The sequence below is a fragment of the Mesocricetus auratus genome, unplaced genomic scaffold (assembly GCF_017639785.1).
Source record: "Mesocricetus auratus isolate SY011 unplaced genomic scaffold, BCM_Maur_2.0 Super-Scaffold_100013, whole genome shotgun sequence".
NCBI lineage: Eukaryota > Metazoa > Chordata > Mammalia > Rodentia > Cricetidae > Mesocricetus > Mesocricetus auratus.
Genome location: NW_024429196.1, coordinates 9,084,210 through 9,109,168, shown reverse-complemented (window position 1 = coordinate 9,109,168; position 24,959 = coordinate 9,084,210). Strand labels below are relative to the sequence as shown.

Genomic DNA, 24,959 nt, shown 5'->3' with positions numbered 1-24,959 from the left:
ACGCCTTTAATCCCAGCACTCAGGAGGCAGAGGCAGGCGGATCTCTGTGAGTTCAAGGCCAGGCTGGACCAACAGCCTCCAAAACAATACAGAGAAACCCTGTCTCGTAAAACCAAAAAAAAAAAAAAAAGAAATATTTATAAATGTCACATATTCCAGTTAGTTTGTAATAACAACTTGACATCCAAAAATGGAAATCTACTAGCTTATAAGACAGCCACAACTAGTGGGATGGAACTTAAGACCAGTATAGTAATTTTGTAGTTATTCTTTTTATCACTTGAGCTTCAATCTCCATATCTGGGGAGCATACTAAGTACAATGACCTCAAAATCAGCACAAGAAATTGCATCTGGTTTTATTCTGCCACAAAATACTAACTCAAGACTTTCAGTAACTAAATTCATAAAATATTGTCATATTTCATAATGTTCATAATATGCTAATGATTAATGTGATATTTTAGAGCTCAATGGAACATTAAATATTACTTTTTATTTTGTGTGTGCATATGTATGTGTTACTGTGCTTTTCCACATATGAACATATGGATGCCTGAGGCTGACTTTGGTGTCTTCCTCTGTTGCTCTCTGTCTTAGTTCTTCAGACAGGGTCTCTCACAAAACTTTGGCCTGGCCAGATTAGCTGTCAGAGGCCCTGTAACTTTCTGTCTGTGTCCATCAGCACTGAGGTTACAGGCACACACAGCCACATCCAGGTTTAGACTGCCCAGTCTACATGTAGATGTTGGGGATGTGAACTCAGGTCCTCATTTTCCCATTGAGTTATCTCCCTAACCCCAAAATATAAAACATTTTAAAAGTATGTTGGAATAAATGAAGAAAAATATTTCTTTTCTTTTAAAAAAATCGATGGATAATCTATCATAGTCTTCTGTAGAGACAGGGAGGGCATTTGGTCTTTTATAAAATAAAAATAAATCCAGAAAGAAATAAAAGGAACTTTCCTGTGGGGAAAACATTCCCTCCTAAGGTGTAGACCTTGTTCTCTGAGAAGGCAGAGCTTAGGGCTACTAGAGGAATAGCAAGTTTGCCTTGAGCTAAAGCTTATGTCTGGAGCCCGACTCCAGAGTCTCGGTGCCCAGCAGAGATCGAAAGTCTACAATTTTAACAAGCCCGAGACATCACTGTGAAGTGACTCCTCATTCTGAAGATGAAGATGATGAGCTGGGTGAGCTCTGGGGAGTTACTTGCGGGTGGGTGGGTAACTAGGTCCCCACCAACCTGAACCCACCATCAAACTTTCCCAGCCTGCCTTTTGTCCACTGTCCACCCAGCCCTGCCCTTCAGATACGTCCCACAATTCAGATAAAAACTTTCTGTCGTCTTCCTTACTAGATCTATGTAGATTGGAGAAAAGCAATGTAGCTTCAATAGCTTGGATTAGAAATCACCCTTTGCTTACAAACTATCCTTTGAATGTCTTGGTGAGATTAATGGCTGCATGGCTGTATGAACTGAGACAAAAGGTTGCTATGGCTTTGTTATAGTTGCCGTGTTGCTAGGAGAAACTCTATGATAGAATCTGCATTCAGCACAGGCTTTCTTCTCCGGCATGATCTGTCATGTGCAAGGGGCACTGTGGTGCATGAGGGGAGTGGGACCATAATCACATGGTCAAGAAAAGGAAGAAGGGAAGGTGTCCTCTCAGATGTTGCAAAGACAAAAGCAAAGATCCTGGATCTGCAGGATTCATGTAACTGTGGAAGGAATACCAGTTAAAGTTGCAGATTTATTCTGGTTTTGCTTTTACTTCTCTGAACAGTACATTTCCCTGTGACAGTTGTCACACCCCTTCGAACTGAGGTGGGACTGGCATGCACCTTAGCAGGCAGGGACCAGGACCTGAGCATGATGGACTGGCCAATGGAATACCCCAAGTGTGGCAATAGGAGGGTGGGCCATTTGCTCAAACTTCTGGGTGATCTGACCAGCAAAAAAGAGAGCAGAGGTCAGAGAAGAAGAGCCTGTGTGTATATGGAGGGCAGGTCACTGCATGCTGAAATCAAGAGCTGCAGCTACCTCTTCTGGGAATGACGTTTCACAGATCAGCCCTTGCCTAGGGTACATACATCCTAGAGAACATGCCTACAAGGAAAATGACTGACACAGATTTTTAGGGTGGGAGAAAGTAAGAAGAATAAAGGGAGAATTGACATAGTATTTAGCTTTATCGATATGTTTGAAAACTAACTGCTGATGGGAATAAAGCTTATTGGGGATGAAGTGCAGTGGTGACTGTGGCTTATAAAGCTTCCTTGAGCTTGTCACTTCTGGAGTCTTTCTTCTGCACACTATAGTGAGGTCTGCCCTGTGATGACTTGGGTCCAAAGGATTGGCTGTGTGTTCACATACCTATTCCTCCATTTTGAGAAGTTTGAGCTGGGAACAGATGAGGGGAAGGCAATGGTGTTTGCAGAGGCAGCACTCCCTGTAGGTAAAAATGGGAAGCTTAGAGAGGGTCAGGAAAGATCCCAGAGCAGTGAGAATTTCAGGACAACAGTTTCTTGTACTCTTTAAGACAGAGTTGAGATTGACCTTAAGGCATGACACAGTGTCTGGCTGGAAAGTGGAGATGGGAGGAGGGCATCTGGAGAGAAGCTACCTGCCCCCAGGGATTGAGGGCCTGAGCCTGTCACAATCTCGTTGACCCAATTTGAGCAGAGCTGGGGAACTCTGATCCACGCCATCACACTATCGCCAGTATTGGAGACAAGTCTTTGTCCCTCCCTACAGGTTGAAAGACCCTCTCAGCTGCCTGGTGGCATGTGACTGATGCAGGCTGCTGACATAGTCTCTTCTCTTCTGAAGCAGGGCAGAAGAGCAGGAAGAAGGATCAGGAGGGAGGGGAGGAGGAAGAGGAGGGGGAAAAGAGGAAGGAGGGTAGGAGGTGGCAAATCGAGAGGAGGAAGGGGAGGAAAAGGAAGGGGAATGCAAGGGTGGGTGGGACTCAGATCTTGCTGGAAGCATGGGAATCCCAGGTGCCCACATGCAGAGATCACTCTCAGCGCCTGTCCTGTGCCAGTGGGAAAGGATGTGCTCAGAGGCTTCAGTTTCCTGGGTGAACACCTTTCCATTCTGCAAGGAGAGGGAGCTGTTGCCAGAACCCCCTGGTTACCTTAGAAGAAGCCCCTGGGCCCCTCTGAAAGAACCCAGGGACTTCTGATCCAGATCTATTTCTGAGTGTTTCCTGGAGCCTACAGCAGCCTCCCCCAGCGGGGCTGTCCTCTGCCTGCCTCAGAGAACAGCTGACCATGTCTGGAACTGGAGTTTTACTGGCTAATGAAACCAAGAAATGCTGGTGGGCCACTCTGTGGAGAGGCCATCACAATAACCATGCCACAAGAAAGGCGCTCTCCCATCCCTTCATGTCGTTTGGCAAACGTGACTCACTTCATTCTCTTGCCAACAATGTAAGACATTCCAAACTCTCCACACATGTGGAAGAGTCAGGGGTCGGGCTATGCCTCTGTGGTTGTTTCGGTAATATCCAAGTGAGATTTCTACCAGACTAAACAACACCATTTCCCGTCCAATGGTTTTATTAGTGTGAATGATCCCTAATCACAACACACTGCAGTCTTTATTGAGTCTACAAACAATGATGCCATGAATGTGCCAGGTCTGGTGTGTCCTGACTATGTATACACGGCCAAACCCAAAGACTTCTGGCAAAGTTCTGACCCTGCTCCCAGAAACCCCTTTTCTCACTGGCCTCCTAGCTTTGAAGACCAGACAATGTTTTGCACCCTCTAACTATGTCCTCATCTTTTCTAACAAAAACTCAGCAGCTTTGCCCCCAGTTCAAGATCCTGAAACTGGCAAGCCCACTTCAGAGTGGAGTCTCAACTGAATGGGGATGTCCTAAATGATCCAGGAACAGAAACTATGTTAGCCAATCTTGTAGATGCTGAGCCCAGGGACAATGGTGGTGTCATAGCAGAAACAGAGCCCTGGGGCAGGGTGGCACCAGACAATACTGCCGACTGAGAAAGCAAAACCCACTGTTCAAGAAGCCAGACATTAGAGCATTAGAGGTGTAATTAAGAGGCAGACACACACACACACACACACACACACACACACACACACACACACACACACACACACACACAGAGACAGAGAGAGACAAGAGAGGCACAGAGAGAGTATCTCTACACACACTTGTGGGTGTGATGTGGGCACACATGTGGAGATCGGGGGACAGCTTCAGGTGTCAGGCCATGCCTTGTTTGAGTCTAGATCTCTTGTCCATGACTGTACACCAGGCTACACTGCTTATAAGGTTCCAGATATTCTCCTGCCTCCTCCTCCTACCTCTCCATAGGAGTGCTTGGGCTAAAGAAACACAGTTTGTCTGGCTTTTATGTGAGTCCTGGGGATTTGAACTCAGGTCCCCCTGCTTGCATGGCAAATGCTTTTGCTCCCTGGGCCAGCTCTTCAGCCTTCAAAGTTTTCTTTCTTCTTCACATTTCCTATCTAATTCATTGCAAGTCTCTGTTCTACCTTTCAGCTACTGCCCCCCCCCCAGCATCCTGATCCTCTATCCCCACACCCATGGCCATAGCCATAATCCCTGATCTTCTTTGTCCTGCTATTGACAAGGAAAGCTTCACCAGCTCCCCATCCCCAGCTTACCCCTGATGACGGCTTCTGAGGATTCTAATTCAGGACCCCAAGCTTGTACATCAAGTACTGTTACCATTGACCCAGCTCCCCAGCTCCAAATATGGCTACTAATATCTTATTTTCTTTAGTTCTGTGCTTTTTCTTTAACTTTGCTTATAGAATTTTTCTCATAAAAGGTTATAAATCATTAATTCAGTTTATTTTCCCCTCCTCTGGTTTCTGGTTAAGAAATTTATCCCAGCCTAATCTTACATTTCTTCTAGTTCTTTAGCAGTCCTCCTGTTAGTTTTTACATTTATAACATCAGTCCACCTGGATCCTTATTTTTGTAAAAGGTGTTTGTTTTGGGATGAAGCTATCAGGGAATGGAGGCAATGCCTTGAAGAAGGCATGCTTGGTTACAAGTGCCAAAAGCTCTCGAGAGTCAATGTTATGTATGGCCATTGTTCTACATTAAATACTGTCATGCTATCATCAAATTATGTTTTGGAAAGGTCAAAATGTTTTAAATTTACCACCTTTGTATTACTTTGGTGTGTTTTATTACATGGGTTTCTGTGGTTGTTCACATCTATCCTATTTATAAGGTGGAAACACTATATAATAATGGTGATGCTCTGTTGATAAGTATGAATCAGCCATGGTGAGAGTGTTTATACCATGGAAATTGGCAAATGCCACAAGTCAGAGTCTTTCTTTTTCATTTGGATATGCCACTGTAAATAGTTCACCAGTGAACTGCTACCCATCTCCAGATGTGCAAGGGAAGGATTTCGAGAGAGAGCAGTGCCAGTTTCCTTTCCAGTACTGAGACAATGCTTCTAAAATACTCATCTTTATTCCATGTATGTGTTGCCAAGAGGAACTGACAGGGGATTTCTCCAGTCTCCACATTCCCAGCCTGGGTCTCATTTTGGTGTAATTTGCCCTTTTCTGAGTCATCATAGGACTTCTTGATTGCAGTGTGGCAACTCAGGTCGTTAAGGAGGGCTATTTGTCTGTTATATGCCTGTTTTCATATAACACTAAGTTTTCTTAAAACATTTGCCTGATGCTCTCTAACTAGCCAAGTGAGCTGGCTGTGTCACTTGCCTCCCTCCACATGGCAGCCTGTGCTCCCGGGACAAGAGCAACTCAGGCAAGAATCAGAAAACATGTTTGGGAACTCACATTAGCTCTTGAAATAATGGAAATGCTATCCTGCTTTTAAGAAAGAACTAGGTTTCATCTCTATAAGTCAGTGTTTCTGAAGATCTAAGAACATTTTTTTAAATCACAGGGGAAAACCCACCACATTCAATCAGATGGTCCTGTGAAACTTTCCTTAGAAGACGGGGTCACTTTACTGTGATTCAGTGTTTTCTCTTGAAAGTCTTAAGCACATGTTTAGAAATCTGTGCTGAAGTGATGACACTATCACCCTGTCACAAATTCTCTAGTATATTTAGTGTTCAGTATCCAGTCATGGTGCTGCATACATACAATCTTAGCATTTGGGAGGCTGAGGCAGACTGGAGTTCAAGGCCACCTTGGGCTACATAGGATGATACTGTCTCAAAAATGGAGCTTGGAAGTTACTTTTGGCAGCACTTCACAAATAGATTAGATATCCGGTCTACCCACCATCCCCCAAGTGTCCCCTCTTTGATTTCCAATGCATCTCTTCTCTTTTCCACAGTCATCTTATTTTTCAAGATTCTGCATTGGTTCTACAATGAGCTCCAAGTTTAGTGCATATCTGCCCTCTGCACTCAGCTGTGGCCCCTAGAGAACTCATTTGGCATCTAAGTCTACTTTCCTTTGCCACTCATTTTGTTGGTTAATTTCTATTGTCAATGCTTTTACGTCAGCATTTATGCCGAGGGTCCTTATTCTTGGAGAGCAAGCCAGGAAGCAGTGTTCCTCCCTGGTCTTTGCTTCAGATCATGCTTCCAGACTTCTGCCCTGAGTTCCTGCTCTGACTTCCTCAACGAAGTAGTGTGACCTGGAAGTTGCTTTTGGTTATGTGTTTATCACAGCAACAGGAAACAAGTTAGGATCCAGTCTAAGAGTTTCTGAGACGTTTGACTCATTTTAACAATTTGACATTTCTATCTTTACAAGAACCTGCTAGTGATGTGTGCTGATCAAAATGAAGTTTTTTAACTTTATATTATTTTGGAGGGAAGGACAAGTTTCTGCTGAAGCTTGAGTTGTGAAAATTTTGGATTTATGGAACACAAAATAACTCCAAACAAAAGAGCAGACACACCCATGGAGCTATGGGACACAGACTCTGTGACATGTTGCACTGTGAGTAGGGTACACGCTAATGATGAGGGCGTGGGACTTCTGGGTGGTGGTTAAGTTATGCTCAGAATTTCCCTAGCTCTAAGTACATAATTGAGGCTGGCGACAGCTGGCCAGCAGCGGTGCACATGGCGTTCCACTCACTGTTAACAACGGCATCAGGGTTACAACTTACACCTTTGCGGACTTCAGAACTGATTTCTGGCCCCGAGATTTGGAGGTTCTCCAGGTTAGCAATCCAATCAGCACTGACCTGAATAGTGAGGTCCAAGTGGGCTGTTCAAGTTTACATGGACTCATGTGTTAATGGCTGGCTCCCAGCTGGTGTCACCACTGAAAGGTGGAGTCAGGATGGTCCTAACCTCATCAGTTGACCAGCACATCAACGACTCCCCAGCTGAATGGCGATTAGGCTGGTCCTAGTTGGAAGAAATAGGTCCTAGGGACATGAATTCTGTTTTGTCCTGGTTGCTGCCTCTCTCCCGTCTTTGCTTCCCAACAGCCACGAGGTGAGCATGTTTTCTCCTTCAAGCCTGTCCACAGTGGCACTTGTGCCTCACCACAAGCTGCAAAACAAGAGAGCCAAGTGACCATGAACCAACCTCTGAAACCACACACAAAAAAGTGTCGGGTGTTTTACTCAGGTATTTTGTTACACGTAACTTCGCAACAAAAAGTGACTTATAGGACAAGGACCAGATGGAAAAGAATGAAATTAAAGTCTAAATATGCTAGACCCCCACATGAAAGCAATTGAGTAGTGGGGATACCTGTCTGGAAGAGGTGATGGAGTGCTGATTAATGGGAGGTGGATGAATGATGAGATACACACAGATGCTTGTGACAACATGAGTAGTAACTAAAAATTATTTATTAATTATTTATAATTTATTTATTAATTAATTTATTCAGCCATGCAACAAGTTTTAATTAAGAGCTCACCTTGGGCTTGGGCATGAGGCAATAGTGTGTGTGTGTGTGTCTGTCTGTCTGTCTGTCTGTGTGTCTGTGTGTCTGTCTGCCTGTCTCTGTATGCCTGCATCTATCTGTGTCTGTCTGTATACCCCCTCTCCCCCACCCCTCGTGTGTGTCTGGGCTGCCAATCCCACAAGGTCCACAGACATGGCAGATGGTTATAAAGATCTAGGTTTGAATCTTGCTTCCACTGTCCAGCTTTGTGATCTGAGTTGCTTAGTCTCTGCCCAGTGAGAGCAATGCCTCCCATGGCAGGACCTCGCGGTGAATTCGTTGAAAGTCCTGTGGGAACCAGTGGAGTAATTGTGGAAGACACCTCACCTGGTGCATGGCTGTGAGAAGCATTCAACTCTGGAAGACCCACTCCCCCATCTCTCGGGAAAGGAAGCTTCCCAGGGGAAGGGAGTGTCTGTATCCCAGGGAGGGCTCGGGGGGAGGGAATGTGTGGTATTCCCGGACTCTGAGTGTCTGTCTGTGCTGTATAGAGAAGCACCCTGCATTTCCCATAAGATGCCTGAGTCACTATTAAAGTTCAGTTGCTCAGACATCACGGGTCAGCAAACAGCTTGGACTGTTGGTCTCTGCTAGAGCTCAGGGTTAAAGAGGAACAGTTTGATGAAAACTTTAGGGACAAACAGAATCTTCAAAGTCAGTCGCATGTAAAAGGAGGTGCCAGAAAGGACAGGCTGTGATCATGTCTACAATCAGCAGCTATGGGCAGCATTTGCAGTTACTACTGGTAACTCCTATCCCAGCATTTCTAAAGCTGGAGGCGCTGAACCAGAGGCTAGCAGTAGGCACCGCATGCAGGCAGCCCACAGCCAGCTGCAGGTGGGATACGGCAGAGCTGCTCTCAAAACCTCTGCCTATTTTGTCCCTTTGCTCAGGTCCGTAAGCAGCACACATCCCAGTGGCTTCTGAGGCTGGACCAAGTGAACTCACCTTCAAGTCCCTGTTACAACGAGCATTCTCTCTGCTCCCCACCCCCCAAATCAGATGACGAAGGTATAGCTATTGTTTGCCAAGCCTGAAGCGGAGGCACAATGCTAAAATGAGGTGATCAAAGATGGGTCCCTCTCAATACAGAGAAACCCTGTCTCGAAAAACCAAAAAAAAAAAAAAAAAAAAAAGATGGGTCCCTCTTGCCCTGTGGCATGAACAATCATGGCAAGTCCCTCAGACTTCACGTGACTATAGATGAGTCTGAGTCCCTTGTACTGGTGACATGATAGCAGTTAACAGTTATCTGGCTATGAAGGCTCCACAGATTAACTCGTGCAAGTGTCAGGACAAGAGCTTGGTCCCCCATACTGTGCCTAAGTGTTAATTGCCTCTATCAGGGATTTCAGCATCTAGGGAGAGGCTTAGATGCTTGAGCCCATTCCTGTTAGTGAAGGTGGTAAGGTTGAAACACTCCATTATGCTAGAAGCCTTAGGGTGGTCACTTGGTGACTTTGGGACCCACCTGGAGAATGCTATATAATCAAGTCTCAGCCTTCTCATTTGAGAATGGGAATGAATGTGTCACTCAGCCGAGAAGGATACTTGAAGGGTCCTTTGAAGGCATACTTACAACAGCCAATTCTACCGCTGAAGAAAGACAACCAGCAGGAACCAGACAGGAACCAAAGCCCACAGCAGGACTTTGAATCTTGGCCTTGCACTTGCCAGCAGTTCGTCCCTGGAAGTCATAACGCCACCCTATGCCCTTGGCCTTCCAAAACTGAGTGCAGTGAGATAATGTCAGTCTGAAGGAGGAAGCAGAGGAAAGGACAGGTGGATAGGCGACAGTGGAGGCTGGGATCCTGCTTTGATCCAGGAGGAAGGACTGGAAGAGAGAAGAGGCTTGTGTCTGTGTTCTGCTAACCAACCTTCTTTCCCTACTGCTCTGGAGATAGCACACGATTCTTCAATGGACGGCGCAGTGGTGGCGTCAAGTATGGCAGGACAGGCCTTGCCACCCATGTCTGGGTTCTAATCACCTATGCAGTATCAGAGTTCCCGAGCAGTTTTATCCCTTTCTTGATTTTTAAAAATTATTCATCTCACGTGTATGAGGGCTTTGCCTGGTGTATATTTGTGCACTATGAGCATGCCTGATGCCCACAGAGGCCATAAAAGTGAAGTGGACCCCTGGAACTGGAGTTACAGATGGTTGTAGCCACCCAATGTGGGTGCTGGTAAGTTTACCCAGGTACTTTGTAAAAGCAGTTAGTGCTTTTAACTGCTAAGCCATCTCTCCAGTCCTCACCACTTCCTTCAAAGACCAAGAAGAACCAGGCATTAGGAGATTGCAGCTGTGAACTTTCTTCTCCATGACTGCGGAGCTTGTAGCAGATACCAAGTATCAGCACCCACACTGCTACTGGGCTCTCTCTCTTCTCTGTCTCTGCTTTACCCCTAGTCTAATTCCAACTGCATGACAAGTTTTGGTTTAATTATATTAATTTGGGAATAAAACAAAATTTTGATGTACCATTTTATGCCTACACATATGAGGTGTATAAATCCACTCAGCACCTGATAAATATTCAATGCCTGTTTTCTTCTAGTGTTGGGATGAGATTTTTTGCAGCTTACCTGTTAGTGAGGAATACAGACAGTTATCACAAGGAGTGACTAACCACGCAGTAAGTGAGAAAAAAGCCGGCCCAGAGAAGGAATTCAGTCAAGGCTACGGAGGATGCCAGGCTGGCACACGAGAATTCTCAGTGCCATTTCTAGTTACTTAGTTATTAGTGAGCATGTATAAAGTTGTCCCTAGATGATGTGGGGCTGAAGGGCCACCAGTGGACACCTAGGGAAGAAAGGGTAATTAGTCCATCATCTAAAGAGTCAGGGGAGGAACTCAAGGCAGGAACCTGGAGGTAGGGACTAATGCACAGACCATGGCGGGCTGCTTTTTGCTGGCTTGGTCTCTATGGCTCTCTCAGCCTGCTTTCTTGAATATGGACTACAGGCTCATAGTGGCACTGCCCACAGAGGATTGGGTCCTTGTGCAGACAATCTAGTGGGGGCATATTCCCAACTGAGGGTCTTCTTCTCAAATGACCCTAGCCTGAATCAAGTTAATTTTAAAAAAAGTGGGCCTGTGTGTGTGTACATGTGTGCATGTATGCATATGGCTTATAGTTCCCCATGAGTCTCAGCCCATCATTGTGGGGAAGACATGGTTGCAGAAACATACCCTGGAGAGTGTTAACACTGCAGTGGACAGAGAAGCAGAACCAGAGCCAGCTAGCCTAGATTCCTCAAAGGGTGTCCCCTAGTGACCCACTTCTGCCATTTCTTTAAGGTTCCACAACTTCCCAAAGAGTGCCAAGGAGAACTGAGGAACAAGCATTCAAAAGATGCACCTGGGCCAGGAATGGGGACACATCTCAGATTCAAACCAGAACACCAACTATCGCAGCGAACAAAATGCCTTAAACGAGGTGAGGCTGTTGCTCTTTGCAGATGGGAATGTGGGAGGAGACCGACACACTCTGCTAAAGTGCAGCGAATCATGGTAAATACGGACCAGAGTGCGTTCACTGACTGGTACCCACAGGCTCTCCTCTTACTTTCAGCCCTGACTACACATTAGGATAAAAAGACTGGGCCCCCAAAGACTCGGGCCCCATGTGTGGGTGGCAGGCCAGTCTGGACAGTTTTTGCAAGCTCTTTGCCTTCCCAAGCAGCCAGGGGAAGGAAGCTGTGGGCACGCTGAACCTTGCACAGTTCCTCCAGTGGGCCATGGAAGTCTAAGGTCTAGTACTTGGGGGCTGCTGAACAAGGGAATTGCCAGAAAGAGGCTGCAAATGGGTTTGGAAGAGAGTGACCCTGAGACTGGAGAGTTGCAGAAAGGGTTCCAAGATGTGGCTGTGGTGTGGGCCCATTCTCAGACAAAGTTCTGGTATACGGTTGGAGGTAAGCTTTGGGAGGGACACAGGCCTCATTACACAGTGGCTCTGGCGTTCTTGGGCGAAGGAAATTGCTCACAGGGTCTAGCCTGGACCTTACTTATTCTAGGCTGTGTCCTGCTTCTGTGGGGTTCTATTTCTCCTTTCCAGGAGGAAGGGATGTTATAAACACACAGGGGGAATGGAGATTGCTGCGTTTGTTTCTGCCTGTTTGCTCCTTGTGTCTTCAGATGACATCACAACTGCCACGTGAAAGAGCTGTCCCTTGTTTTGTCTTGCTCTTGCGATGGTAAAAGCCTCTCTTGCTTTCAGCATCCTTGTCTCTCATACAGACTTCTGCATGGCCACTCCATTCCCTTGTCTCTCACATACGTGGTCAGCTTGCCTTCAGTGCATTGTCTCTGCTTGCTCAAGAGAATCGGCACGTCAGGGGAGCTGCTCCTCTGCTCACACGTGTCTCCCGGGCCCTTCTCCTATGCATTTCCACAGGGTACGCTTCTGGCTACGTTATGAATTCCTGGTTGTGGCCCTCTCCTCCGCTTCTTTCAGAGATTCCAGTCTTGCGGTCTGTCATCATTGTCTTCAGTCTTTGGATGCTCTTTTCCTAAGTCTTGGGCCCACTGACTATGACAAGCTGTGAACTTTAGCCTACAGGATGAGTTTGGCCCCAGTTCATGTGAGATTTGATTGTATTTCAAGAATTTGGGGGGATGGAGAGATGGCTCAGCAGGTGGGAGCCCTTGCTGCTCTTGCAGAGGACTCGAGTTCAGTTTCCAGCACACAGTCAGGTGGTTTGTAACTCCAGAGCATATGACACACTCTTCTGACCTTCTAGCCCTTCCACATCCACATCTCTCTCTCTCTCTCTCTCTCTCTCACACACACACACACTCTCTCTCTCTCTCTCTCTCTCTCTCTCACACACACACACACACACACACAATTTTAAAAACTAAACCTTTAAAAAAGGAAGAGAAAAAGATCTTGTCTGGGAGCAGCCTGCTTGCTCCTGGCCATTCATGTGTCCACTCACAACTTTCTGCTTCCCTGCTTCACACACCTTCCTTGCAGACCTCCGAGCCAGTTGTCCCAACTGCTGTGTTGTCCATATAATGGTTTGATTGGCTTTCTGCCCCCTCTTCTGCTGGCTCTCCTCAGTAGCTGATTGTTTCCACCCAAGGATCTATAACCCTACTGGAAGAAATCTAACAGCAGTTGCCTAGGCAGTTTCCTTGAAGTCAACTGTTCATGGGCATCCATGTTCCTGCTGGGCATCTTGTTCAGAACACACTTATGCTCTAGCCCTCTGTATCAATCAGGGTGGTGTCCTCTGCTAATCACATCCCCGTTACCTGTTTGGCTTCATGCCAGCACTTCTATCCTAGAGTCATTTTACATGTGTCGCGTTCATCTGGAATAGAGAGCGTCCCATTGTCCCTGTCCTTGGGGTCTTGAGCCAGGCTCATGTATGAGCCCCACTTTATCCAAGAGCACCAGAGCATAACTTGGCACCTCCAAGATCTCCAAACTCCCCCTACAGGATGGCCTCTGGGGTCCCAACTATTCTGTCACTTCTCAAGCCTTTCCTTGGGATGTCCTGACATTCCTGCCCTCCTGCCGATGGTCACATCCCAGGCTCTAGCTCCGTGCCTTCTCCCAGAGTTGACTTCTGTGCTGGTTTTACTTCACTGAGTATAGAGTTGAGAGAAAGGTTATCTTGGCTCACAGATTTTGTGGTTTGGGCCCATGATCTGTTGGCACTGGCACTGTTTCTTCAGAGCCAAAAGTGAGGTCACAGGTCATGGTGGGGGCACCCAGCACAGGGGAACTGCTCACTCCATGACCCAGAAGCAAAAGAGAATGAGGAAGAGAACAGGGCTGCACAGTCCCTTTGAGGGCACACCCCAGGCCTCATGCCTAGACCTTTCTACCTCCACCCTAATAGCATCAAGCTGGAAGCCAAGCCTTTAATAGGCCGGTCTTGACGGAGATCTATATCTAGCTTCAGTATGCTCCTTTTTACACCACGTTCTGTCTTCTGCTGTCATAAAATCTAATATGATTCCTTTCTCCACGCTTCCCAAAATTCCCCCCTCATCAAATAATAATCTATTGAGGGCCATCAGTAAGTCCTGACCTATCACCCCCTCACTGCATTGCCTACTTCCCCATGGGCTTTTTATAGCAGCTTCTCAAACACACCCCTTCAACCCCATGCATGGGTGTATTTATATGTGTGCACATGTATATGTGTGTTCCTGTGTGCAGAGATCTGAAGTTGACATCGGGTATCTTCCTTGATTTGTTCTCCACCTGATATATTGAGGCGGGATCTCTCATTAGAAACCAGAGTGCCTTGATTTCAAAGTCTAACTAGCAGCTTGCTCTGGTTATTCCCTGCCTCCACTTCTGTGTGCTGAGAATACAAACAAGGTGCTCGTCTTTATCTTGAGTACTGGGGATTTGAACTCTTTATGCTTGTTTGGCAAGCACTTTATCCACTGAGGCACTTCCCTAGCCCTTGTAGCCTTTCTATGTCCATGAATGACAGTGTGATTTTTGTAATATGCCCCAAACCCCAATGCTTTGAACATCAGTTGAGATGGTGATGATGATGTCAAGCTTATTTGACAGAATATTTAATTAACTAAAACATTTCTATCAATCATTCCTTAACTATTGCTTACTGGGAAACCCTTGCACGGTTATCTTAGACAAAGCATTTATGAGTTAGATGATCCCCAAAAAATAGTTCTCTAGAAGGAAGGTAGACTTGTCATTGAGCATAGCATCTGGGGCAGACAGACTGGAAGAAACCCAGGAGGCTGGCCCCAGCAACCCTGATGCCAGGCCTCTCCTTAGCACCTCTCAGCTGCCCAGAGGGTTGCAGAGCAGGGAGAACATTCCCAGAATCACATTCCAGGAAGAACCAGCACACCATGTCCACAGTAGCAAAACTGAAATATTCAAAGCATTCCACACCTTACGGTAAACCAGGTCTATGTGACGATGTGATGTGGTCCCCACTGCCGGGTGCGGCAGAAATCTTAGCCACCGTGGAGGTGATTTGTCAAAGAGGCACAGACATGGGGAGTTTATTAACGTTTCAGTCAGCAGTTTCATTTTCTTCTCTGTGATAGTTACCCTGCAGTGAATGTGTTCAGTGTTCAGTCCTGAATGTTTCAGCATGTCTGCGGGCAACTGGATGACGGCACCTGAGAAGCCCCGTGTGGATGAGATGAGCGCCGCCGCCGGTGAGGGTGTTCACAGGTCGGCTGTAGCTTCCACTCAGCAAGCCTCTTTTTTTTTTTTTTTTTTTGAGAAAAGGTCTTGCAGTGTAGACCAAGCTGGCTTTGGTTTCCAACTCTCAATCCTCCTGCCTCAGCCTCCTGAGGGCTGAAATTAAAGGCGTGTTCTTCTGCTCATGTTTAAGCCTCAGAGCTTGGCACCTAGTTGAAAAAAGATTATAGAAATATTCAACAGGTAAGAACGAAACGGGTCAATGCTACTCTTCACCTTTGGGTGTGGAATGGGGGGGCAGATTTCTTTGTGTACTAAGAGTCAAAGCTCAGGGCTGCTGGGACCTGAAACCCTACCTATAGCAGCATGCCACCAGCAGTGATATCACAGCAAGGTGCCTAAACATGAAAGCTTCTGTCCCTGTGTCTCATCTCCGGGGGCAGCTCAGAGAAGCCTCTCTATGAGGACACTGACTTCCTTCAGAGAGAGAATGTGAGAACAGGGATCTTGCCATCAAGATTCCAAGCAGCCCATCCTGGATGTCCCCCTGCTTCAGCTCTCCTTCATAAGATAGGACCACAGCTGCCTCCTATGGATGCTGTGAAGATTCAAAGAGGTAAATAGACAACAGATGCTTATACTCCATAGGGTTCTCTCTCAACATAGTCAGTTCCCACTGGTGAGTTAGGTCAAATGTGGAAAGTTCCCTGACCCCTGGATTGCTGAAGGGGTACCATGGCACAGGTGCACATTTTTGATGAATTTCACTCATGATGTGCTCTTTTCTGAGGGTTTTGGGAATTTTCATGGATTGTTCTGGAAAGCTCCGGAAAAGTGTGAGAATTCCTTGAGTTGAAGCTGAGCTCCTCCATGGAAACCTGCTCTTGATTGCTTCTAAACGGAACCAAGCTGCAGCCTCTTTAAACTGATCATCCAGCCCAGCAATGACAAGGTGGTGTGTACAACATAATAATTGAAGCAGAGTGATAAACATTTTGGGATCTGCAAACAGTAATCCCTTTTAGTGTTTGGGATTTCCTAGTCTATGGAGTGTAGATAGTCCAATGACAAAAACTAAGACATGTGGCATCCGGAAGAACTGTGTGGACAGAAGCAATGAGAAAAGGTAACTTTACTACCCCGCCTACATCAGGGCCGAAGTCACAATTTACATCATACAAGGTGCTTATCAGGAGGGAAGTCTAGCTTCAGGGACACCACGAACAAGAGACTTACACGACACCCGTCTCTTCCACTGTGGAAGTTCCAATAAGCCTGGAGTGCTTGGAGGATTAGCACGAATCCAGCAAACAGCTTTGGTTTTCTTCAACACTGACAGCAGAGTACAGAAGGCAACTCACTGTAGACAGCTCATTGGTTGAGCCAGAATACATGCAATGGATTGGTGGTGTGTGCACAGGTGTCCAGAAGAGCAAACAAGGAAAAAATACTGTAAAGAACACGCACGTAATTATATCAATCAACTTTTGCAAAGAGCAATTTTATGAAAAACAAATTTTTAATATTTTTAATTTTTCTGACATTATTGCCTGCCAGATTTATAACTAAAGAATAACTAACTGTTAAGAAATAGTAACTCTTCATTCTAGAAGAGAAAAGCCCAATTCTGGAAAGCAGCCTACTTTGATGCCTTGCTTTGTCTTGCTGTGCTTAGGAATGCTGTTATTGATCACTAAGTGGAATTTCCAAAACAGGGAGTCTTCTAGAAATGTGGTATTTTATAGAATTGTGGAAAGAAGTGGGAGACAGGGATGGGGTGGAAAGGGCTGAAAAGATAATTTACAGAACTAACTAGAACAATAGCTTTAACGTTCTTCATCCATCCCTGCAACAAATCATGTCCTGCAGGCTGGGCTGCTGCAAGGGAGCTTGGCCTCATTCTGTTCCTACTGGAAGCGGCGACAAGTGTTCGGACTGGTGCCACGTTATGCATTTGGAAGAATAATTGCATTATAAAACCCACTCCATGCTTCCTACTGCTCCAGCAATGGAAATACTGAAGAACATTTGGACTGATTTAAGCTTGAAGCCCTTCTACTACCCAGACACCCCCCAGCCCCCAACAAGCCTGTTACCTGTTTAAGCCAGCTCTGATGGTGGGTGGACAGGAATCATTTTTTCCACCCAATTCTTAAGTCAGACCACTATAGAAACTTCAGGCTTTATACGAGACTACGATGCATGGGGAGCTTGGGGACCCCTTTCTAGAGAAGCATGATTCTCTGATTCAACCTGAACCTGAACGATACTCAATTAACTCTCAAGAAATCACCCTCACTCATTGAAATGCATTCATTGCGGAGCTGGCCTGAAGTTAAGGGATGCACAGCATCCTGTAGGCAGTGAAAGTCGGGATTCTGGGAGGGAAACGGACATCAAATCCCACTTTTGTCCAGACAGTGTGAGTGGGCCCTGGGAAGGGGCAGTTTTGGTTCTGTTTTTGCGTGTAGTTCTGAGGACAGAAAATGAAGCTTAGGTATGTTTATGGGGGAAATCTAAAAAGACAGTTCCCGGAGGGCTAGAGCTCTACAGCCAAGATGAATGAAATACAGAAAAGGGCAGGAAGGAAAGAAGCCCGTGTCAGTTCTGAACTGTGAGTGGGGAAATAAGCCCCCCTACTCTGGGAATATGTAAGCATGAGTCTGAACTGTGTGACACAGAAAGCTGGGCCAGAAGCTCAGTTTAAAGTGTCTGTAGTTTGCAGCTTGGTTCCACTTAGACACAAGCAAGAGCAAGTCCCCAGGGAGGAGCCCAACTTCTACTCAAAGATTTCTCACACATGTAGCTTTCCAGAACAATCTATGGCTTTCTAGAGGAATCCATGAAATTCTCAAACACTCAATAAAAGAACACATTGTGAGTGAAATTCCTCAGAAATATTAGAAATACACACCCATTCCAGGTACGTGCCAGGCATGGAAGAGCTTATTTGCCTCGTTAAAAGGGAAGATAACAGCACTAAGAGTGGTGACAGACATGAGGATCCCAGCACTGGAGTGGAGGTAGGATGATCAGGAGTTGAAAGTCAGCCTCGGCTATATAGCAAGTCTGAAGCCAGCCTGGGCTACATGAGACCCCATCAAACAAGACAAAGCAAAAACACCAGAAGCTGAACATGAAGATGGAAACTGGCTTGCCTTTAGACCAAATTAGATGCAGCTGATAAGAAAAAATTAAATGGAAGGAGGGGAAGTCCACGGGGATGATGAAATAAACCCCCCAAAAAGAAGAATGGGAAGCATGTGTTGAGGCAGGGGCATGAAGCAAGAAGGCTTGACATGAGCCATCTTGAGCCACAATGCAATGCAATACAGAGAATGGGGAAGAGGAACCGTTAAAGGACACACTTTTAAGAGATATCAGAAGATCTTAATACTCTGTGATAGCCTGGGAAAGGATTGCAGAAGCTGACTCAATAAAGGATAGATTTGGAACGAGCGGATTTTGTGGACTTAGAGGAATGTGTAAAATATCTAAAATACTGCCTTTCCAAACAAACTTTAGCCATTTTGCTTGCACTTTTTGTAGTTCTCTGTGCCAAGACAGGATGTGATCTGCTTTCAGTTGTCACATCTCACGTTTGTCTATCACCCCTCTTCCACTGTGCTCGTGTTCCAACTCCAGAACCACCACACAAAGCGATCGTTACCCTTCAGACACCTATCCGATCCTCCAAAGATCCCTGTCAGTTTTCACTAGGATGTGATCGAGCGAGAAGCGAAGGAGTTAACTTGAATCAAGACTTTCCAGGCCATATTCCCAAGTGCTTGTGACAAACACAAGACTCTAGGGACAGGTTAAGATTGAAAGAGGACCCTATCTCTAGTGCTGTCTATGTACAGGGCATGTAAAGGCAACACTCTAAGGAATCTAATAGCTTTAGAATATCCTGTCATAGGTTGCAATTCTACCAGATACACAGGTGTCTGTTTGCACACTGACACCTTGAAAACAGGTTTCTGTGTCATTCTGGAAGAATGGTATCCTTTCATTAATGGATAGGAAACTCAAGATGCCAGAGATCAGTGCATCCCCTCATTATTATTTAGGAGGCTAAATTTGGAGACTTTAAAAAATGTTAATAAAGAAAGATTAGTAACCATAGAAACACAGGAATGATCAATTCCACTGGCAAGCAGTCACCTTCTGTAGTATGATTTGACCTGCTGTAGCAAGTACTTCAGCCTGAAGATCTGTCTCCTACAGGTCTGAACTACTCAGAACCATGGGAATTCACTAATGTAATAGGCAACATATTTAATAACAAGCATAGAAAATTTGATCAAAAGTTATAATATACTCCGTACAAAGAAATGTCAAAAAAGAAAATAGTGGAAACTGACCAAACCCTCCACAGTGAAGGGGGGGCACACAAGTGCTGAGATCAATTCTGAGACTACAAAGGAAGGACAACAGACAAGTGCTGGCAATCACTCTCTGACAAGCTCTTATGCTTTATTTCATTTAGCCCTCGTGACATCCTGTAAGTACACACACACACACGCACACACACACACACACACACACACACACACACACACACACACACACACACACACACTGCTAATGTAATTATCATGGTAGAGATTTAGGCGGAAAGCAAACATCACCCATTTTACTGTGAGCAAAACCAGTTGTAGAACTTTGTGTATTTCTTATCCCTTCATATAGTGTTTTGCACAACTAAATTTAGAACAGATTTTTTGAGATGGGGCAATGGTGCAGGGGATGAAGCAGTTGTGATGAAAGTGTGAGGAGCAGAGTTCAAAGCCCCAGAAAATATGTAAAGCTGAAGCATTTACCTAACTATTCTTTATCAATATTGGGGTAAGAATCTGATCAATCAGCAAAGCAGTAGAGAGGCCACCAGTGACCTCCTCTCTCCTTCCTTGATCCAAAAGAGCTGAGCATCTTTCTAAAATCCTCCCTACTACTTCCTGTGTCTCTCTATATGTCCTTGGTCCTCTAAAACCCTCTATAGCTAATTTTGGCCAACAGTATCTAGCTCCACTATCTGATTCAAAGTAAACTTTATTGTCAGTCTTGGGAGTATCAGATGCCATCAAAATATCTCATACCATAAAGCCTTATGAGGGAGCATGCATCTGTAGTCCCAGCACTCCTGAAGTGAGATGGGAGATAGAGACAGGACAATCCCCAGAAGATGGAGTTTTGCTAGGGTGGCTGTATGTAGTGATGCCCAGCAAGAAGAATCCTGTCTCATATGAAGTGGAAGACAAGGACTGAACCCAAAGTTTTCCTCTGGCCTTCATATGTGTGCATGTACACACACACACACACACACACACACACACACACACTAAAATAAGAAGACAGTTTCTCTTGGTACTGAACACTTTCTTTCATATCAATGAGGACTTAAGGTTAGTCTACTCCTTTACTACTTATTCAGTGTCTGACTCTGTGGTGAACACCTGAGAAATCCTTGCCTATTGTGTGAGCATGGCTGCTACACTAGCTTGCTCATTTGCTCTCATTTTAAAAATTTCTATTTATTAAAATGTGTAGAGCTTTGTTAGAATCCCTGATTTTTCTTCTTAAGGCTAGTTTTCAGACACCAAATTTCAATTAAAATTTTAGACCTTTCTAAATTCATACTACAGATTGACAACATGGGGACATCCTCCACATAAACTCAAGAGTTTCTGTTTTTAAATGGCTTCTTAAATATTATCTACAAAATGATTTATGTTCTTATTAGCACACACGCACACACACACAATTTTTTCTTTTTGTTTATTTTTTTTTTGAGACTATCAGAAGTTCCATCCCGAGGGCTGGGTTCATGGCTCAGTTAGAAGTGCTTGCTATGAAACCATGGGAAGGCCTGAGTTCAGACCTCCAGCACCTATGGGGAGCCAGTTGACTGTCCCTCCACCACACAGCTTGAGAGGTGCTCGGTTGAAAAATCTGAAACAAGCCTTTGGGAGGCTTTGGAGTCCACCAGAGCCATTGCAATTGTCTTCATAATTTTATTTAGGAAAAATGACTTTTAAAAATTAAGCTTTAAAAACAAACACAGGAGAAAATCAGTTCATTTTTTTCAGTATTTATGGGTTAAAAACTCAATCAGGCCGGGCGGTGGTGGCGCACGCCTTTAATCCCAGCACTCGGGAGGCAGAGGCAGGCGGATCTCTGTGAGTTTGAGGCTGGGCTGGACTGACAGCCTCCAAAACAATACAGAGAAACCCTGCCTCGTAAAAAAAACAAACAACAACAACAAAACAAAACAAAAAACAAAAACAAAAACAAAAACAAAAAAAACCCCCCAAAACTCAAATCAGACCTTGGAAGCAGTCAGACATGGTGAGTCTCTAGCTGGAGGGTTCTATCACATTTGTCAACGTTGATGTCTACCCAGAGGATTCGATCTTGCAGCCCCAAGTACATTCTGAAACTTGACTCAGCAGGGAAGGCTTATACTTAGGAATCTGAACTATTGTCTTTCCAATCTCCAAGATATAAAACTTATAGTTTATTGTAAAATACTCCTTTAAAGATGTGTGGGTTTGCATGTGAAGTGTCCCTCTATATGCTCACGTACTGGACACTTTGTCTCCAGCTGGTGGCTCTGTTCTAAGAGGTTATGGACCATTTGGGAATTGAGCCTTGCTGGAGGAAGTGGGTCACGGGGGGGGGGGGGGCTTGACATTTTCAGATCTTTTCCCACTTCCTTTCCTTTGTCTGTTTCCTGTTCTGAGACATGAGGGAGGAAGCAATGAATCCTATCTATCCCCTCCCTCCACATGGAGCCGTTTCTGCCCACCTTCTCTGACATGACAGACTGAATCTCTTAAATGATAAGTCCTTTCTTTCTCAAGTTGCCTCTTTAAGCTTCTTTTATCACAGGGCAGATGAGAAAAGCCACTAATACAAATGTCTTTTAAAGGTCTGAAAAAGGAGAGTTTTTCCAACCCTCCTGTTTAGTGAATGTCAGCGTGCTATTTATCAATTGCTAAGTTAGGGACTGATTTGTTCATCTGTGGCCTGCCATATAAATTGTTTTAGGAAGAAAATTGATAAAAATCAGATGTGACTGAGTAACAAATGGATTCATTATAGTGGAAGTGAATACATGTCTGTATTTTAGAATAGATAATTTAAGCCAAACAGGACAGTATGAAAATTAACATTTGTTTCTCCCTCAATCCTGGGACATGGAACAATATTCTCAGGTCCTATTTCCCAGTTACAACAGCATGAATAGATATTGATGTAGCCTATTATCTCAGCAATAATGCATATTACAACAAGTGATTATTTATTAGCAATAAAAATGTTTCTCTGGGGCTTAATTTAGAATGCCTGAAACGAAATAACAAAATCTCTGTCTTGGAAGTGATCCTCCACATAGTTACTGTTTAGGGAAATTTTTATTGCTTCACAGCAGTTTATGACTCTTAATTGGGTAGTTCTTTGAAATGACAGCATATGGTGCAGTTCTGAGTGTTTGGAAGGATGGTGTGACTGCATGCATGTCGCACCGGAGGCTGGCTTCTGGGAATGAGCTGCAGGTGTCTGTCGGAAGCAGAGATGGGAATCTTTTCCACTCTTAGTGACATCTGATTTCTGGCTCGACTGCTTCCTAACAGCTCCCACTCAAGCCCCATAACTCTATATGCAGATGGAAATGTTGACTATGAAGAGGTTAATCCACGCAACTCTACTTGCTCAGAATGAGGGTGTGGTCAAATGTCAGATCTGCAAAATTATGGGTTGTGGAAATAAGGTACAAAACTGGAACACAACACATAAAAGCAAATTGCCCTAGAAGAGTCCAAGACTGTGCTAAACTCACCTTCAACAAGCAACAAAGACTAGAGTCCTGCAAATTTGGTCCAGAAGCAAGGCGAGATTTTGGTTCTGAAGTCAGGGCAGGGAGGAGCTCAGATATCCACGAGGAAGACAGGGAGGCAGATGCAGATCTTCTGAGTCAGAAGGTAAGTGAGGTCAACACTATCCCTTCTCAGATTCAGGAGAATCGAGCCAGAGGAATGACAGAGGCAGCTGGTGCCTACTGGCATTTTCATGCTCCCTGGACAGACCATAGAGCTGGGGACAGAACTCAGTATCTATTCACCAAGTGGTCCACCATGGGACAAGAGGACGTTAGGAGCACATGATTTGAGGCCACCCACCACTCTGTACTCAAAGGACCTTGTTCTCTAGACCCTTTTTCCTAAAGGCCTCAATGTGAGGGCTTGGTCAAGATCTAGAGGAAGCTTTACCTTGAATGTTGGGCATCACTCTAATCTCTCACAGATGTTCAGCGTAACATATGCAGCAACCTAGGCATCCTCTGTTTTGTGGTCTGCATCGGTGCCATGACATACAGATAGCCCAGGACCCTAGGGTTTTCTTCTGAGCTTCCTTTGAGTCTGTTGGCTGAAAGTTGAGTAATGACTGGAGATATCCACGACTGAACTGAAATCTGCACCCATCCAGAACACTAAAATGAATGTCCTTAATGGAATTGCTGGCTGGGGTAAAGCCACTATAGACTCCTAACTCGGACTTCCAGCCAAAGATTTTTTTCTATTATTCTGAACTCCGGGATCTCAGTGGATTGCTTAATTATTTGGAAATTTGCTGAGGCAGCAGGTGGCCTTACTCAGCCTGGAGCTCACCACACTGCAATAGACTGTCACCTCCCATCTCCCAAGAAAACTTGGCCCTTCAGGACCACCCAATAAGCCAAATACACTTCTCCTATTCAGTGCTCTAAGACCAATATTGTAGCTTTGAAAGCAAAGGAAGCCTGGGACACACTGACTAGACACAGTGGTCATGGAGGAGCATGTGGGCAATGAGGATGAGTGGAAGAGGTTCTGCTGAGGGTGAAAAGCAGTACCCAAAGGTAGACCTGATGGTCAAGTTACATAACCAAAGAGTAAACATTGAGAGCTGCACACTGAAGAAGAAAACATGGTTGTATATGTGTGAGTGTCTGTGTGTGTGTGCATGTGTGTGTATGTGTGTGCACTCACGTGTGTGTACGTGTGTGGGGGAGACAAAGGCTGACATCAGGCGTTTCCTGTAATCACTCTCCACTTTCTTTTTTCTTTTCCTTTCCTTTCCCTTCCTTCCTTCCTTCCTTCCTTTCTTTTATATATTTTTTGAGACTCACAGATACAGCTAGACTAGCTGACTAGCGAGCCCTGGAATCTATCTGTGCACCCCACAAGAGGTAGAATTACAGATGTGCACTGCCATACCCAGTCTTTACTTGGGTGCCAATGATTCAAACTCAGGTTTGTGAGGAGAACGTCCCTAGTCCCCCAAAGACTCTTTAGGTTCTCCTAAATCAGAAACTGACTCTAGTCTTCTGTGTGTAATGTCATTTTTCTAGACATATACCAAACTCAAATTGTCTGGGGAACCAGGACTTCTAAGCAAGGATCAGAAAATGATGAATTGGATAAAGAAACTGTGATTTGTTAAGTATCTACCTTGTCCTAGGCATTTTCATATCAAGGATTTAATTTAATCTTCGATACAGTCTTGAATATATTGTTATTCCCAATTCTAATGACAGGCAAGGGAAGCATATTTCCTGAATGTAGGATCAAGGAGAATAAAGCCAGAGCAACTGTGGGCATCCACATGCCTACCTAGGTACAAATGCTGAATCCCTATTTACTTAATCTGCCCTAAAGGGAAGTTGGAAAGGAGAAATTGCATTAAGTAGCAAGTATTACAGCCCCTATTCAGAGTCTGGCACCTAGCAAGGGCTGTTAATTAAGGTGTCTTCTATATTTTCCATCTGAAATGGTAGGTGCAGATCAAGCATGCTGGATCATGCCTGTGTTTCATGGCACTTGGTGGTGGTGGGGAAATGAGGCAGGAGGATCATGATTTCAAG

General features: G+C 45.0%; 1 protein-coding gene across 14 annotated transcripts in view; it reads right to left on the bottom strand.

The window, feature by feature from the left end:
- LOC106022415 (homeobox protein GBX-2-like) overlaps positions 1–24,959 on the bottom strand; it is a 141,867-nt gene that overhangs the window by 36,744 nt on the left and 80,164 nt on the right. For 12 of the 14 annotated variants that reach the window (XR_005880678.1, XR_005880680.1, XR_005880674.1 and 9 more), the window contains 4 exons: positions 16,292–16,505; positions 14,798–15,264; positions 9,487–9,741; positions 7,114–7,504 (listed from right to left, as the gene is read on the bottom strand). The gene's annotated coding sequence lies outside the window, so the exon portion shown is untranslated. The remainder of the gene's footprint in view (positions 1–7,113; positions 7,505–9,486; positions 9,742–14,797; positions 15,265–16,291; positions 16,506–24,959) is intronic. The other 2 variants (XR_005880675.1, XR_005880677.1) reach the window with 2 other exon arrangements.